We start from the raw sequence: 15,807 nt of genomic DNA, 5'->3' as shown, positions 1-15,807 counted from the left end.
TTTTGCAAAGACTGACACGCCTCTTGCCAACCCCTATCATTTATCGAGATGAGCCAGAAAGTATTTTTAAGGTAATGAGCTGCTTATCTGTATTTAACAACGCAAAATCCAGGATGGTATATTGACAGTTTTATGGAAAGGATTTTGCTACTCACCTTATAGAAGAGATGAGTCACAGATAGACACAAGAAAAAGAAACAAGTAAGGTCTTCATTGGGACTGAACAACCAGAATGAGGTGGGGAAAAGGCAGGGCAACTAGGTGCGGTCAGGAGGTTAGATGAGGAGCAGGGCAGGGTGGGGCAGGGGCGGGGGCAGCAGGAAAGGAGAAGAAAGAAGACTGTGCACACTTGTGGAAGATTGCTGTAGTAGGAACAGGAAAGGGGATAGGAGGGTAAGGATATTCTATGATGACACGACGAGCAATAAGCTGTCTGCATGAATGCTCACCAACAAACTATGGCCAAGAAACAGCTGGACCACCCAGTTGTGAGCATGCTGCCAACACAACCTCCTTCATTTCAAGGACTGCTTCACAGTCTCTGCTGAGTGGATTCTACCCACCAATACCAGCTTTTCTGAATTGCATGGCTGGGAACTCTTCCTGTAACATCTCCTGTATCTTTGAAACCCTCCTACCCTCAACCTGGGTCAGTCACCTAAAATGTTAAAATCTGTCTTGGTGAAAATTCTTTTAGTATTCACCACAATAACATTTTTGTTTATGAAGTTCATGCTTGCTAATCATTTGATCAGCGTGTAATCATCATCAGTTTCAGTTTTGAAAGACTCGATATTTATTGGTCACAGCAATAATGAGCCATCCACATTGGCTACATTGTCTCCTATCACAAGGAGTGTGTACTTACAGCTGCACCTAGCTTCTTGATTGCAATAGAACTGGATCCTGTCAGCAAAATTATTTACTCAGACAGAGAAAGATACCAATGCTGCTTTCAGGAGAATTTCTTCTCATGGTAGACACAGTAGCTTATTTGCTTTATTTATTTTCATTAGATCCATACACAACATACATTTTATGGATCAAGTCATATTTGTATCGCAAGAATTGAAGTAGTATAATATGCTTAATAACTAGCATTTAGCAAATTATGACTGTGTACATGAATATTTGAGTACTATACCATACCTTTTAATTACAATTTGCTTACATAATCCAAAAGTTCTTTCAAACTGTTTCTTGGTACCTATCTTTGCAACCTGTTATAAATGTAATGTATTCATACCTTAGTATCACTTGCCTCCGAAATTTGACCATCTCCCTTTTCATGAAGGCATTTGTGCATTAGCCAGAAATGTACAGTTTTGGCCAAAAATACGATTTTAATACCACTAAATCGTTGAAAATCGCTCCATCACATGACGCAAAATTGAGACCTCTGCATTTAAAATTCAGAGTAGCACAGGCAATGGAGTTTTTGACACTGGATCTTTGGGGCAAGAACCAGACATTTCAATAGCTTGCACTGTCACTGCAACAAACAGTAGCCATTCTGGAACGTGAAATACATCCAAGGAGTTCTCTGTGGTTGATGTTACACAAGATGTAGTTTTACACTTCTCGTCTCCCTCAAAACTGCTGTATCAGCTTAACACTAAGAAGTTTACTTTTCCAAAATAAAAGGTCTGTAAGTACTCCATTGCAAATAAGCTTCTAGTTTGCTGTAGTGCTTCATTATGACAATCTGTCAATCACGATTTCATCATTCAGGATGGCTCAGCTGCATTGCCTGAGAAGGGCATTTAGGAAGTGCCTCTGCTAGTTAAATCAAACAGAAACAGATCATGAGGCTGAATAAGAACTTTCCTGCATCAGACATGGATTATATGACAAGGTCATCTGCGACAACAGTTACAGATGCCACTTACAGTTTGTCAGAAAGAGAAGCATAATGAACTTGTGTATCATACATACTTATGATTCCACTAGGGTACCAATTCTTTTCAAGCCACATACTGCTCACAATATTCAGTAAACTTTCAAGTGCCAATAGTTGTTTCAGTTACTTTAATTTTTGAACATTAAACAGAACTTTTTGGTGTAAAAACGATACTAGTCCAATTTCTTCAATTCAATAAATATGATAAATCTTTGGTTATATGGTAGGCTATTATAATTGTGTTGGTAGTCTAAATAAGGTTGGATGAAGACAACACCAGTTAATGAAGTTCTTCTATTTCAGAGATTAGTGCTTTACTTGGAAGTATGAAAAATGTAACTTATATGGTTATTGCACCAATGCATTCATCTGTCCGTGCATTTGTAGCAGAAACAGCAAAAGTGAAAGAAATGGACCTAGTATTACAATACCAGAGGGTATGAACAGTGTTATACTAAATTTCATGTTGTTAACAAATTGCCCTTAAATAAATTGCAATTTCTTCCTACAAGGGGTTGAAAGTGATTGCCAACCCCTCCTTGAGTTTATGCATGACCTATGTACATCCACCAAAATACTTCTCGGGAACTCTTCTTCTACTCCATACAGGTTTTCTCAATTCACCTGACAGTTTCAGTTTTCATAATGAACAGTGCATTGGATATGGCATAAATGTAGACATCAAGCTATGTTACAAACCAATTTGCAATTTGTAAACACAATCATTACTTCCATATCAGAATTGTTGGCTGTGCAACAATTTTTTCACCTTTCAACCTTCTCTATACCTGGGTCTGCACTATGGATTGGTCTGTCACCACAACCATGAAAAAGGAGAAATTAGTAAGCTTGCACAGTACTATTACACACTGAATCCCACATATAGTTTCTGATAACCAAGTTAATTTGGCTCTGGCATTTCAATGAACAGAGCTGATGAGGAACACGACATACTGATAATCTTAATGATTATTGATGCAAATGACTAATCATGAGTATCATTACTGCTAGAAGAGCAAGTTCAAAGTGAATCCAGACATTTGGTTCAATTAATAGCCCTTCTCAAGTTCAGCAGTCAGTGACTTTCAGGAGTGGCTCTAAACTGGCAGAGGCTGGTAGCACCACTTCTGAAGGTTCTACAGAATAAGATAACCATAATATACTGATCACTGATACGTAATGGTATGGGAAAACTGAACCAAAACGTAAGGTAAGCAGGCAACAGTTAATTTACTTCGTCCAAAGGAGCAGTAAAGACTAACAGACAAATTCATATACCAAAGGGTTTTTTTTTTAATGAAACAAGCTAACAAGATAAAATTAATAACCAAAACGGGGTAGTGATGTCGCCATTCAGCCTGAAGGGCCTGAATATCAGTAGTAATAAATATTTGAGAATGGTTGAAGTTAGTGAGTTAGCACTTCAAAAACCAGCCCGTGCTCCTCACCACTAGGAAACATTTACTATCAGCTGTGCTAGGACCGCCTGTTTTAGCAATATGGCACAGACCAGCATAACAATTAGAAACTTCACCAACATGGTGAATCGTCCACACAGGGCATGACAGCAACTCTCTATAACACATAAAATAAAAATTACTTAACATTGAAACACATGGTTCAAAATATAACGCCTCTCTAGGCAGGAACTGTTAATAATGCCCACTGGCCTTCGTAAATCTTTGACTTAGTAAATGTGACAGCCAGTACTAAATAATGCCACTCAAGAAATTGTAAAATACAAGATCGTTATTGCACTTGGGTCAGAATAAAATTTCAACCACAGATAATATTTTAAGTTCAGTTATTAAGGCACAGAGAGTAAACACACTTTTCTAGTGATAGTTACACTTGACTATATAACATCAGATCATTGAATCGGGATTTTGGGCATGCCTGAGCCTACTAAAATTGTGAAACACCATGGCACACGACCTTAGAGCAAAACACACACTTTGACACGGTCATAAACTGAGTGAGACATCAAGTCAAGAAATTCTCACCGTTAGTCCAGAAGGCAGACAAGCATTTGGTGACAGGTTGCCACCAGCACCAACTTGAGTTAAGTCAATCGCCCCAGTTCTGCCATAGCAACGCAGACACGCCACGTCAACAGTTGCCACGCCGGGCTTACTTATCACACAGCCCGTCCAGAACGACTGCCGCCGTCCCGAGTGCACACGCTCGTAGCAATCAAGTGCGTTCACAGGAAGTTATACCACCTTTCCTGCAACATTGCGCTGCCACACAACTGGAAACTAAACTTCACATCTCACTCCGGCAGCAGCACTATACTCTCATTGTCAGCAGGTCTCTCCACAGAACGCAGCACCCTCAGAAATTTAAAAGCAAATGGACCAATCGCAGCAAGGCTCCGGAAGACGACACACCACACCTAGTCAAACATGAAGATGATACGGTTCAGTCACTTTATACAGAAACTTTCAAAAAGATTACTTCAACTGTTTCACTTTATTATTGCAGGTGGCAGAATGAAAGCACCAACAGATGATCCATCACCTCCAGAAAGCTACTGGCAGCATCCATGCAGTACTGTAAATACATATTCCATCTTGTTATGCAAGTATTCACTTAGGCAGATGAAAAACCATTTACACAGGCTGAAATCTCATTAACTTTATCAGTGTGTAAGAAATAGCTTTTGGACCAAGTTACTGGAGAAAGGTGAAAGTTTTATGAATAAATTTAACAGCTTGTGAGGTGGTACTGAATCTAGTTACGGAAAATGGCATCATCTGACTAAAAGATGAGATCAATTTATAGAACAATGTTGCAGTACAGTGTATAGACCTGCAATAATGACGAACAATGTATTACAGTGTTCTCAATACACCTTTTTGTGGGACTTCAGTGGATACTGACACGTGTGAACAGCAGTGAAGCCACTGTCACAAGAAAATACTCAGTCCAGTTAATAATGAAAATTAGGTATGTATTTCAGTTGAGGCTTGTTAGTTACACATAATAGGATAAAGATGTGAACAATGAAAGTGAGGAGAAAGAGTTACACAAATTATTTACCTTATTAACACCACTTGGATTTCCACATCACCACAGAGGTACCAAGAAAGATACGTTACTCTATATTTTACGTGGTGAGTTCCCCAGTAGGCCTATGAACCATGATAAGCACACAATCAAGAAAATATGTGTTTTGAAGATACAAGAAAATACCATGTATCTGCAAAATGCATCATCAAATATGAATAAGAAGGGACAAAATTAAATATTTTCAGATATCTATGTAAGAAGCTCTGCAAATATTATGGCTACATTGAAAATCAAATACAAAGTAACTGGCATTAACAAGCTTGGTGTCCCTCTACAGGAAGCACTATGCCATGTGAGGCAGGGATGAAAAGGATTCAATGATCATTAATGGTGGGGAAAAAAGGTGTCTATAAAAATCCAAACAACAATGCAAACACGGTTCTAAAAGGAACTTCAGAAGGAATTCCACATGCAGCAAGTGTTTCTTCTTGTAAGCATTCCGCATGGGCATGGTCTAAATGAAGCCTGGCGTGTAAATAAGACTGAAAGTACAAACAGAAAGGTCAAGAAAATACATAGCTATGTTCTTTCCTGGAGCTACAAGCTCAGAAAAGGGGCATTTCATGCAACATATCCTGCACAGGAATGATTTGAAAAACCATTCTGTGCAAAGAAATGCCAGATAGCTGTCCAAGAAAAGAAAAACAGATCAATCCCACTGTCAACAATGAAAGAAACATTAGTCAACATCCCAATGACAACCATCACTGACTTAGGAAAATGAAGGAGAAACATCAGCCCTGCAGAAGAATGAATCACTGAACCCACCGGAAAAAGCACTGTCATCCACATAGCACATGGCAGGAAATTGGGGGAGGAGGAGAAAGAACCAAGAAACACAAAAATCTAAATGACCAGGTTTTCCGCACCAGCCTCAGGAGGGGTGGGGGTAACCAAAATGTAGATAGAAATACAAATGTTCTACTGTTGACGTTTTACACTGCAGTATACATGGAGTGAAATAGATTAAACAGAAGCAGCAGTAGCAGCAGAACTAACAAATTTCACTATTATAGTACATGAATATTATTTTCTAATGAACAGAACTATAAAAAGGTGGCTGATTTCTGTAGATATGAATAGAAGTGTGGAGGAGCTGCAGCACATGAAAGGAGGAATTGCATTCCATGATCAGTGGACAAGTGAAAAGAAATGTAATTTGAATTAGTGGCAATACTGACAATGCTGAAAAGAGGAAAGTGTTCGACATCAGGGCTAGAGTTTCTGAAGATGCTAGAACTGTTTTCACACAGGACTGTCAGTGAATTCTCTTGCATAATGGCAGCAGGTGATCCAAACATGAATTCATTGAAAGACAACTGTTATACTGAAACAGCCCTACAAGGTGCAGTGAAATTACAGAGACACAGATCATGTAATTATCAATTTATCACTTTACAGTCTAGTTACAGGTTTTAAATAGAGCTGTTGTAACTGCAACCAGGACGGTCGCAGGGGTAGTAATGACGGAAGGTGCGGCAGGACCCGCAGAGAGGCCGACGAACAACACAATGGAAGAGGACGGACATGACCAACGAAGGACAGAATGAATACAACAAGAGTGGACAACAGAGTCGCAAGGAAACCAACACGTCCATTTGTACACGAACCAGGAAGTAAGCAGTCTAGTGCAAAGCCAGGTGTAAACAGACGCAATCGAGATTAGACTGACTAAACAATATGTCTAATCAACTATTTAAATGCTGTGGCTAGCAAAGCCTACAGCTCTTCTTAACTTAGCTGTGGAAGAAGGAATATTCACATTACATTTAAGAGGACAATGTTAAGTGATATTAGTACACAAAGACGGCAGTCAGGAAGGGACAGGAAATTACAGACCAGTAACTATTACACCAACATTATCTAAAACAGCAGAATGTAACTAAAGCCAATAGTTAATTTTATAGGAGAAATACACCCAGTGTGAGTTTACGAATTTTAGATCTACCAGAACAACAACAGCTTGTAGTGCCCCCAGAATCTTACGAAAGTCTGGAGTCACTTGTGTTCCAGCTGCTTTGAACACACATTATTTTGTAGTGGGTTGCAGCATAAATAGGTACACACTGCCGCAGAATGTTATTTGTGCAGGCTAACCAAGAAAGAAGAGCAAAATCGGGCCAACAAGTGACGCGCTCGGTTGCAGCGAAGAGAAAAGAAAAACTTCCCGCCCAGAATTCCCTGGACAAATAACATTGGTGTTTGTTATGTGTTGTGGAGAGACACCGGAAGAAAAAATAAATTATTATTAATAGTGACTTGGTCTCGAGCAGACGGACATGTATATTAGTACTGTATCGTTGAGAAAAAATGTTATTTAATTTGGTTGAATTCAGTCATGTGCAAATGCCCTAAGAAAGTGTGGGCTTACTGTTTAATGGGGCAATGAAATAGTGTATTGAATTTTGAATATAGAATATGTTAACAACAACTGAGTTTTGAAAGAGTCTTTATTAGGACTAGATAATAGGATTTCGGAATAGTAGATGAATGTTCACCTTCTTCAAAATATAGGATCTTCGGAGAAGAGTTTAATGCAAGCAGAAGACACCAGAGCTGAGCCTGTATCCAGCATTCAAGTAGTTCACACTGATAGTCCAAAGAGTGCGGCTCTGTTTTAGAGAAGATGCAACGGGGCACCACAACTGTCTGTTTAGTTTTTGTAAATAAGGCACTAGGTTATCAGAAGTTTGTGGCATATTTCTTGACTGTTCAGAGGCCTTTGTGTGCATCACAACATATACTACTAGATATTCTCCTTGACTTTGTACTGGGGAAAGGGGCTGGTATAAATTATCCATGGAAAATGAACATGTGTGGAAAGAAAAGTGAACAGCACTAATACAAGTATCTATTCAAATTTTTAATTTATTTTAACAGTGGATATTCTAGGTCAGAATATAAACATAATTATGGTAAGGATACATTGGTACTGACTGTGAAGACGAACCATTGAGATCCAGATAGACATGATGGAAAGAATGACGTATCAGCTTTCAGCCACAACCTTCTTCAGGAAAGACACACTCTCAAGTCCCTATTCCACAATGTGCCTAAACCATAAATCTGTGCATCAGCATCCCAAGTGTGCATATCTGTAACTACAGGCAGCTTCATGTAGACCTATTACACCATCCACGTGGGATATACCTGCCGTGCATGGGCAATAAATAGTGGTAATGAGCAAAATGCGAACAGAACTGTCTGATCTCTTGTAGTCATTCGTTCTACTGCATGAAACAAAGGTTGACTGTGTGACATATTGGAATGTCATCTGTTTGAATTATTCATAAGACAATGAATATCATTATTTATCAAGTAACTTTTATTCTCTTATGTAGGTTACTACTGTTCTGAATTAAAGACTAAACAGTTAGTTTTATATTACGACATTCGGTTGCACAGGTATATGTATTTTTACAACAGTTTGCACATTGAGTACCGATCTGTGTTTGAAGCTATTGCCCTGGTAGTGACAGTAAATCTTCAGATTAGTGCAGAACGATGATGAAACTAAAATGCCAGACATTATAAATTTGGAACCTGGCTGAATAGAAGGGACAAAGGCAGGGGATTATATTCACTGCTTATGAAAGAACTGAGGGTCTAAGATCTGCACGAATTTTGGGGCATCGTGAGGATGGACATGGCCTGTTTCAAGAAGCTGCTGTCTATAATAGAAGAATTAGCAAGTGTGACAGTCACAAGGAAGGCTGTCTCACATTCTCGAAAATAAGAAATAAATCCTATGTTTATAAATTTTGTGATTATACCAGCCTATCATGAATAAAATACTGGTAAATGCCCTTTTATGTTGCAGGCTGGATTTAACATTATGTTTACTGGCAACTGGGGAATCTTAAGAGTCTGGCTTTTGGCCACAGAATAGCACAGCACACTATTTCAAAATTTGTTGTGGATATATGCACTACAGATTGCAACACTTTAAAGAACCAGTACTTAAAAGTGTACTTGTGCTACTCTTCCACGTTTGAACTATGTATGTGTGTGTGCTACTCAGTTTCTCAGTCATCTGTCACACTAGGTGAAACTGCAAGGACTTTCCCCCTTTCACTGCCAGTTTCTCTGTTCTGGCATGCTGAAATACGGGATGAGATGCAATCAAATCAAATATGAGCTTTCATAAGACAAGGTATTACAATACAAATAGAAAATCACCATGTAACGTTACACACATATTACTCAGAAGGAAATGATTTTCTACTACCTTATTAGGATACAGTGGGTCATGCATACACCTTTCCTCAATGTATGCCTGATTTCGGACACTTAAAGCCTCTTTGCTCCATTTCATTTCTAGAATACGAAGCTATTAGTAGAAATAATCCTTTCGCAAACAGCTAGTATAAAAGAGTCTACTGCAAAGAAAAGTTCAGACGTAGCAATCATGTGTACACACGTCTGCTTTGGTGAACAAGTGCACATTTCTCTTTTCTGATGAATGCTTTGACTGAAAGCTTATATATAATAGTCTTCTCATCATGCCTGCCTGGAAATCAGTTTGTCATCTTTATAGTGAATAGCAACCTATCCTTTCCATAATAATTTTAAATTTCTTTCATTCCTCGTCTTACACATCTGGTTCTGTAGGATGAAAAGGAAGAGCGAATCTCCAAGTTGCGGAGTGAGTCAGTACATCAAACTGACATCTGGAACTTAATGATGGACAATTAAAATGTACACCAATTATATCCAAGCAACATTCTGCTTGTGTATATTAGCACAATCATTGTGACAAAAGAATCAGTTTAATCATTTTTCAGTAATTTCCCAAGAATGTGTGTGAGTACTTGACCTACTACTTTCCTTTTTTACATGCAAATGATGTGCCTCAAAGTAGGTGGAAATGCTTCACTTCTTGTAATTACAGATTAACAGTCAACAAAACATTCTCAAAATATGGAACTGGGAACAGTCACTTCAATAATATTTAACTTCTATAAAATATTAACAAATCCACACGTAAGCAAATAAATTTTAGCAAAACGATTCAAGGGTGTGGTTATGGATATGTACTCAGATGGAACAACAATAAAGAACATCTGCCACAAATTGAGTTCAACAACATTTCTGATGAAAAAATGTCACTACAGCATACACATGGACGCTACTAACAGCTAACTTTACTGACAAACTATTAAATATAGGTATGAGCATTCAGGTTGGCTACTGACAACTGACTCCTGACTCAACAGATTCAGTTCTCATTGTTTGTCATGAGAGTTGTTACTAACATCAGTACACAATGCTAAAGCCACCAACAACCTAAGTGCAATTTTACTGAACACTAAACAGTATGTTCCTTGCACTTTAAGGAAACCAATGTTTATGTAAAAACCAAGTGTGCTGCAATATTAAACACATACTTATGATTTTAACACAAAGGAAAATTGTAATCACACTGAAGCAAATATGCTAAAATTGACCAACAGAATCCATAAACACAACATGCATCCTACACCATAATCTGCCATGGTACATAGAGTTGTTGTTGTGGTCTTCAGTCCTGAGACTGGTTTGATGCAGCTCTCCATGCTACTCTATCCTGTGCAAGCTTCTTCATCTCCCAGTACCTACTGCAATCTACATCCTTCTGAATCTGCTTAGTGTATTCATCTCTTGGTCTCCCTCTACGATTTTTACCCTCCACGCTGCCCTCCAATGCTAAATTTGTGATCCCTTGATGCCTCAAAACATGTCCTACCAACCGATCCCTTCTTCTAGACAAGTTGTGCCACAAACTTCTCTTCTCCCCAATCCTATTCAATACCTCCTCATTAGTTATGTGATCTACCCACCTTATCTTCAGCATTCTTCTGTAGCACCACATTTCGAAAGCTTCTATTCTCTTCTTGTCCAAACTGGTTATTGTCCATGTTTCACTTCCATACATGGCTACACTCCATACAAATACTTTCAGAAACGACTTCCTGACACTTAAATCTATACTCGATGTTAACAAATTTCTCTTCTTCAGAAACGCTTTCCTTGCCATTGCCAGTCTACATTTTATATCCCCTCTACTTCGACCATCATCAGTTATTTTACTCCCTAAATAGCAAAACTCCTTTAATACTTTAAGTGCCTCATTTCCTAATCTAATCCCCTCAGCATCACCCGATTTAATTTTACTACATTCCATTATCCTCGTTTTGCTTTTGTTGATGTTCATCTTATATCCTCCTTTCAAGACACTGTCCATTCCGTTCAACTGCTCTTCCAAGTCCTTTGCTGTCTCTGACAGAATTACAATGTCATCGGCGAACCTCAAAGTTTTTACTTCTTCTCCATGAATTTTAATACCTACTCCGAATTTTTCTTTTGTTTCCTTTACTGCTTGCTCAATATACAGATTGAATAACAGTGGGGAGAGACTACAACCCTGTCTCACTCCTTTCCCAACCACTGCTTCCCTTTCATGCCCCTCGACTCTTATAACTGCCATCTGGTTTCTGTAGAAATTATAAATAGCCTTTCGCTCCCTGTGTTTTACCCCTGCCACATTCAGAATTTTAAATAGAGTATTCCAGTTAACATTGTCAAAAGCTTTCTCGGAGTCTGAAAATGCTAGAAATGTAGGTTTGCCTTTTCTTAATCTTTCTTCTAAGATAATTCGTAATGTTAGTATTGCCTCACGTGTTCCAACATTTCTACGGAATCCAAACTGATCTTCCCCGAGGTCGGCTTCTACCAGTTTTTCCATTCGTCTGTAAAGAATTCACGTTAGTATTTTGCAGCTGTGACTTATTAAACTGATAGTTCGGTAATTTTCACATCTGTCAACACCTGCTTTCTTTGGGATTGGAATTATTATATTCTTCTTGAAGTCTCAGGGTATTTCGCCTGTTTCATACATATTGCTCACCAGATGGTAGAGTTTTGTCAGTACTGGCTCTCCCAAGGCCGTCAGTAGTTCCAATGGAATATTGTCTACTCCGGGGGCCTTGTTTCGACTCAGGTCTTTCAGTGCTCTGTCAAACTCTTCACGCAGTATCTTATCTCCCATTTCATCTTCATCTACATCCTCTTCCATTTCCATAATATTGTCCTCAAGTACATCGCCCTTGTATAAACCCTCTATATTCTCCTTCCACCTTTCTGCCTTCCCTTCTTTGCTTAGCACTGGGTTGCCATCTGAGCTCTTGATATTCATACAAGTGGTTCTCTTCTCTCCAAAGGTCTCTTTAATTTTCCTGTAGGCAGTATCTATCTTACCCCTAGTGAGACAAGCCTCTACATCCTTACATCTGTCCTCTAGCCATCCCTGCTTAGCCATTTTGCACTTCCTGTCAATCTCATTTTTGAGACGTTTGTATTCCTTTTTGCCTGCTTCATTTACTGCATTTTTATATTTTCTCCTTTCATCAATTAAATTCAATATTTCTTCTGTTCCCCAAGGATTTCTGTTAGCCCTCGTCTTTTTACTTACTTGATCCTCTGCTGCCTTCACTACTTCATCCCTCAGAGCTACCCATTCTTCTTCTACTGTATTTCTTTCCCTCATTCCTGTCAATTGTTCCCTTATGCTCTCCCTGAAACTCTGTACAACCTCTGGCTCTTTCAGTTTATCCAGGTCCCATCTCCTTAAATTCCCACCTTTTTGCAGTTTCTTCAGTTTCAATCTGCAGTTCATAACCAATAGATTGTGGTCAGAATCCACATCTGCCCCTGAAAATGTCTTACAATTTAAAACCTGGTTCCTAAATCTCTGTCTTACCATTATGTAATCTATCTGATACCTCTTATTATCTCCAGGATTCTTCCAGGTATACAACCTTCTTTTCTGATTCTTGAACCAAGTGTTAGCTATGATTAAGTCATGCTCTGTGCAAAATTCTACAAGGCATCTTCCTCTTTCATTTCTTCCCCCAATCCATATTCACCTACTACATTTCCTTCTCTCCCTTTTCCTATTGACGAATTCCAGTCACCCATGACTATTAAATTTTCATCTCCCTTCACTACCTGAATAATTTCTTTTATCTCGTAATACATTTCATCTATTTCTTCATCATCTGCAGAGCTAGCTGGCATATAAACTTGTACTACTGTAGTAGGCATGGGCTTTGTGTCTATCTTGGCCACAATAATGCATTCACTATGCTGTTTGTAGTAGCTTACACGCACTCCTATTTTTTTATTCATTATTAAACCTACTCCTGCATTAGCCCTATTTGATTTTGTATTTATAACCCTGTAATCACCTGACCAAAAGTCTTGTTCCTCCTGCCACCGAACTTCACTAATTCCCACTATATCTAACTTCAACCTATCCATTTCCCTTTTTAAATTTTCTAACCTACCAGCCCGATTAAGGGATCTGACATTCCACGCTCCAATCAGTAGAACACCAGTTTTCTTTCTCCTGATAACAACGTCCTCCTGAGTAGTCCCCGCCCGGAGATCCGAATGGGGGACTATTTTACCTCCGGAATATTTTACCCAAGAGGACGCCATCATTTAATCATACAATAGAGCTGCATGTCCTCGGGAAAAATTACGGCTGTAGTTTCCCCTTGCTTTCAACCGTTCGCAGTACCAGCACAGCAAAGCCATTTTGGGTAATGTTACAAGGCCAGATCAGTCAATCATCCAGACTGTTGCCCCTGCAACTACTGAAAAGGCTGCTGCCCCTCTTCAGGAACCACATGTTTGTCTGACCTCTCAACAGATACCCCTCTGTTGTGGTTGCACCTACGGTACGGCCATCTGTATCGCTGAGGCACGCAAGCCTCCCCACCAACGGCAAGGTCCATGGTTCATGGGGGGTGTACATAGAGATGAAACAAAATATGGCTGTTTTCCAAGTAAATCTTTAATTCAGTGTGTAACAGTACCTGGAAGCTAACCATTATGTAACATACAGATAATCACTTCTTTTATTTATATATTCATGTAACTGTAATTCTGAACTTCATTTAGTCATGATGTGTCAAGTATCATTATTTGAAAAACTAAAATAATAATACTAATCACACACAAATATCAAGGTCATATTGATATAATTCTTACCGTATGTGTTCAGGATTAACATCCTTTGTCAGTACTTCCCTTTCACATGCGCACTAGAGAAGATGGCAAAATCCCTCATGACGAAGAGATTCAGCCACATCCGCTCTGCTTCAGTGTGGGTGGAGAATCCAAAATCCTTTTTACACCGACAGATGCCACATTTTACCTGCAATATTACACTTGTTAGTTCAACTGCCATCAAGTCAGTAACTACCAATAACTATACCTTACCTTTCAATTTTTATATAATTCCATCATCCTGGGTGACAGGATATGGCTGAAGCAAATTAAAGACTACTTTTTGGTATGTCTAACATGTGGAAAAGATAGCACTAATATGTTTGGGTGAGTATTCTGTGCCATTTGAATTTGGAGGATATACACTAAGCTAATTCTATTTACTGTGGCACACTTACTGGCAACAGTCTTGTGCAGTACACAGTCTGCCATAGCAGCACACTATTTAGAGCAGAATATGACAGCGGGTGATCGCAAGACTATTACTAAGCTACAGGCTGTCTAAAATAAAACCATCCAGACTAAAGTTTTGTGATACTAGTTTGGTAGCTTATTTAAAACAGTGCCAATTTCTGGCATGTTCTATGTAACATTCATTGACTAGGTCAATGTATTTCATTTCAACATGATTTAGTTTCCAGTCCACATTTGTTTTGGCCACCCTGTGTATCCTCACATACTGCACAAGCATCAGTACTAAAACATTTTATTAGCCATCCATCATGCTATCTGTAATGACGCAGGACCCATTTCAAAAATTGTCAGACCTCTTTTAGTACATGTTTTATCTCACTTACAATTTTTTGATAAAACTAGCAACTGCTCATCAGTTGTAGTCTTAAAAAACTATTATTTGAAGACAGAGCAATTTACTGAATGCTAATGTCTCCCATCCATTAACTCATTCATGTTAATGATGATTATACACTTCTCATCCGACATGAGAAACATTGTACATGATACATTAATGTACCATCACCATGCAGTGTAGGTAAGAAATTATTAATGAAGTGCAAGGAGGTAACGTGCACTAAATTTATGAGTCCCACTGGTATCTCAGAGAGATCAGTCTCAAACACTGTCTCACTGTGGTGGAGCAGAAGTGGAGGTATGAAACTACAAAGGGGAAGCAACAAATACTTGTCCAGTGAAACAGCTACATAACAAGCAAGGCTAATATAGGTATTGTCAGTGACCAGCGATGTGTTGACAGTCCTGCCACCCTCAGTACAGGTTTACAACAGTGCGGAAGAATCATAAAACTGCCCCTCTGTTTCTCAGGTTCAAAGCTCTCAGTTGTACATGCACACACACCAACAATAATGGTCATGTATCAAATGGGCCCAGCAAGCTGCAACGTCAGCACTATAATCACATCTGCCAGTCACTGACTAGCCTGTCACAACTGTCTCCTTTTGTATCTCGCGTCCCACTTCTGAAATATGGATTGCTTGTTAAAATGGTCTTTCACATTTACACCTCATCCTTAGTCTCAATGTCTGAATGATCAGCACTTAACTTGACATGTCACTTTCTGGTTCAGTTATTTTACTGAAAGAATAGGAGTAATGTTTGACGAGCAACTATCAATGATGCATTGAACACAATTATACTCTACCTGTGGAAAACTGGTGCCCATGGATTCAAGCTGGACGTGGGATAAAGGTCCACAGGATGTGCATCTGTCTCGCTGAGTGCACTGTAAAGACATAAAAGTTGCTGATATTAATTTGAGACATTTTATCAACAGAAAATTCTATTTGGCAGTTGACACAGTACAACTA

General features: G+C 38.9%; 1 long non-coding RNA gene across 1 annotated transcript; it reads right to left on the bottom strand.

The window, feature by feature from the left end:
• Nucleotides 1–1,119: 1,119 nt before the first annotated feature.
• Nucleotides 1,120–15,724, bottom strand: LOC126210287 (uncharacterized). Its single transcript, XR_007540641.1, has 3 exons — nt 15,642–15,724; nt 14,006–14,171; nt 1,120–4,295 (listed from the first exon to the last, which is right to left on the bottom strand). It is a non-coding gene; the product is annotated as an uncharacterized LOC126210287 (long non-coding RNA).
• Nucleotides 15,725–15,807: the final 83 nt, after the last annotated feature.

This window comes from Schistocerca nitens, chromosome 10 (assembly GCF_023898315.1).
Source record: "Schistocerca nitens isolate TAMUIC-IGC-003100 chromosome 10, iqSchNite1.1, whole genome shotgun sequence".
Taxonomy (NCBI): Eukaryota; Metazoa; Arthropoda; class Insecta; order Orthoptera; family Acrididae; genus Schistocerca; species Schistocerca nitens.
Note: the sequence above shows the minus strand (reverse complement) of the source record. Positions and strands in the feature narration are given on the sequence as shown.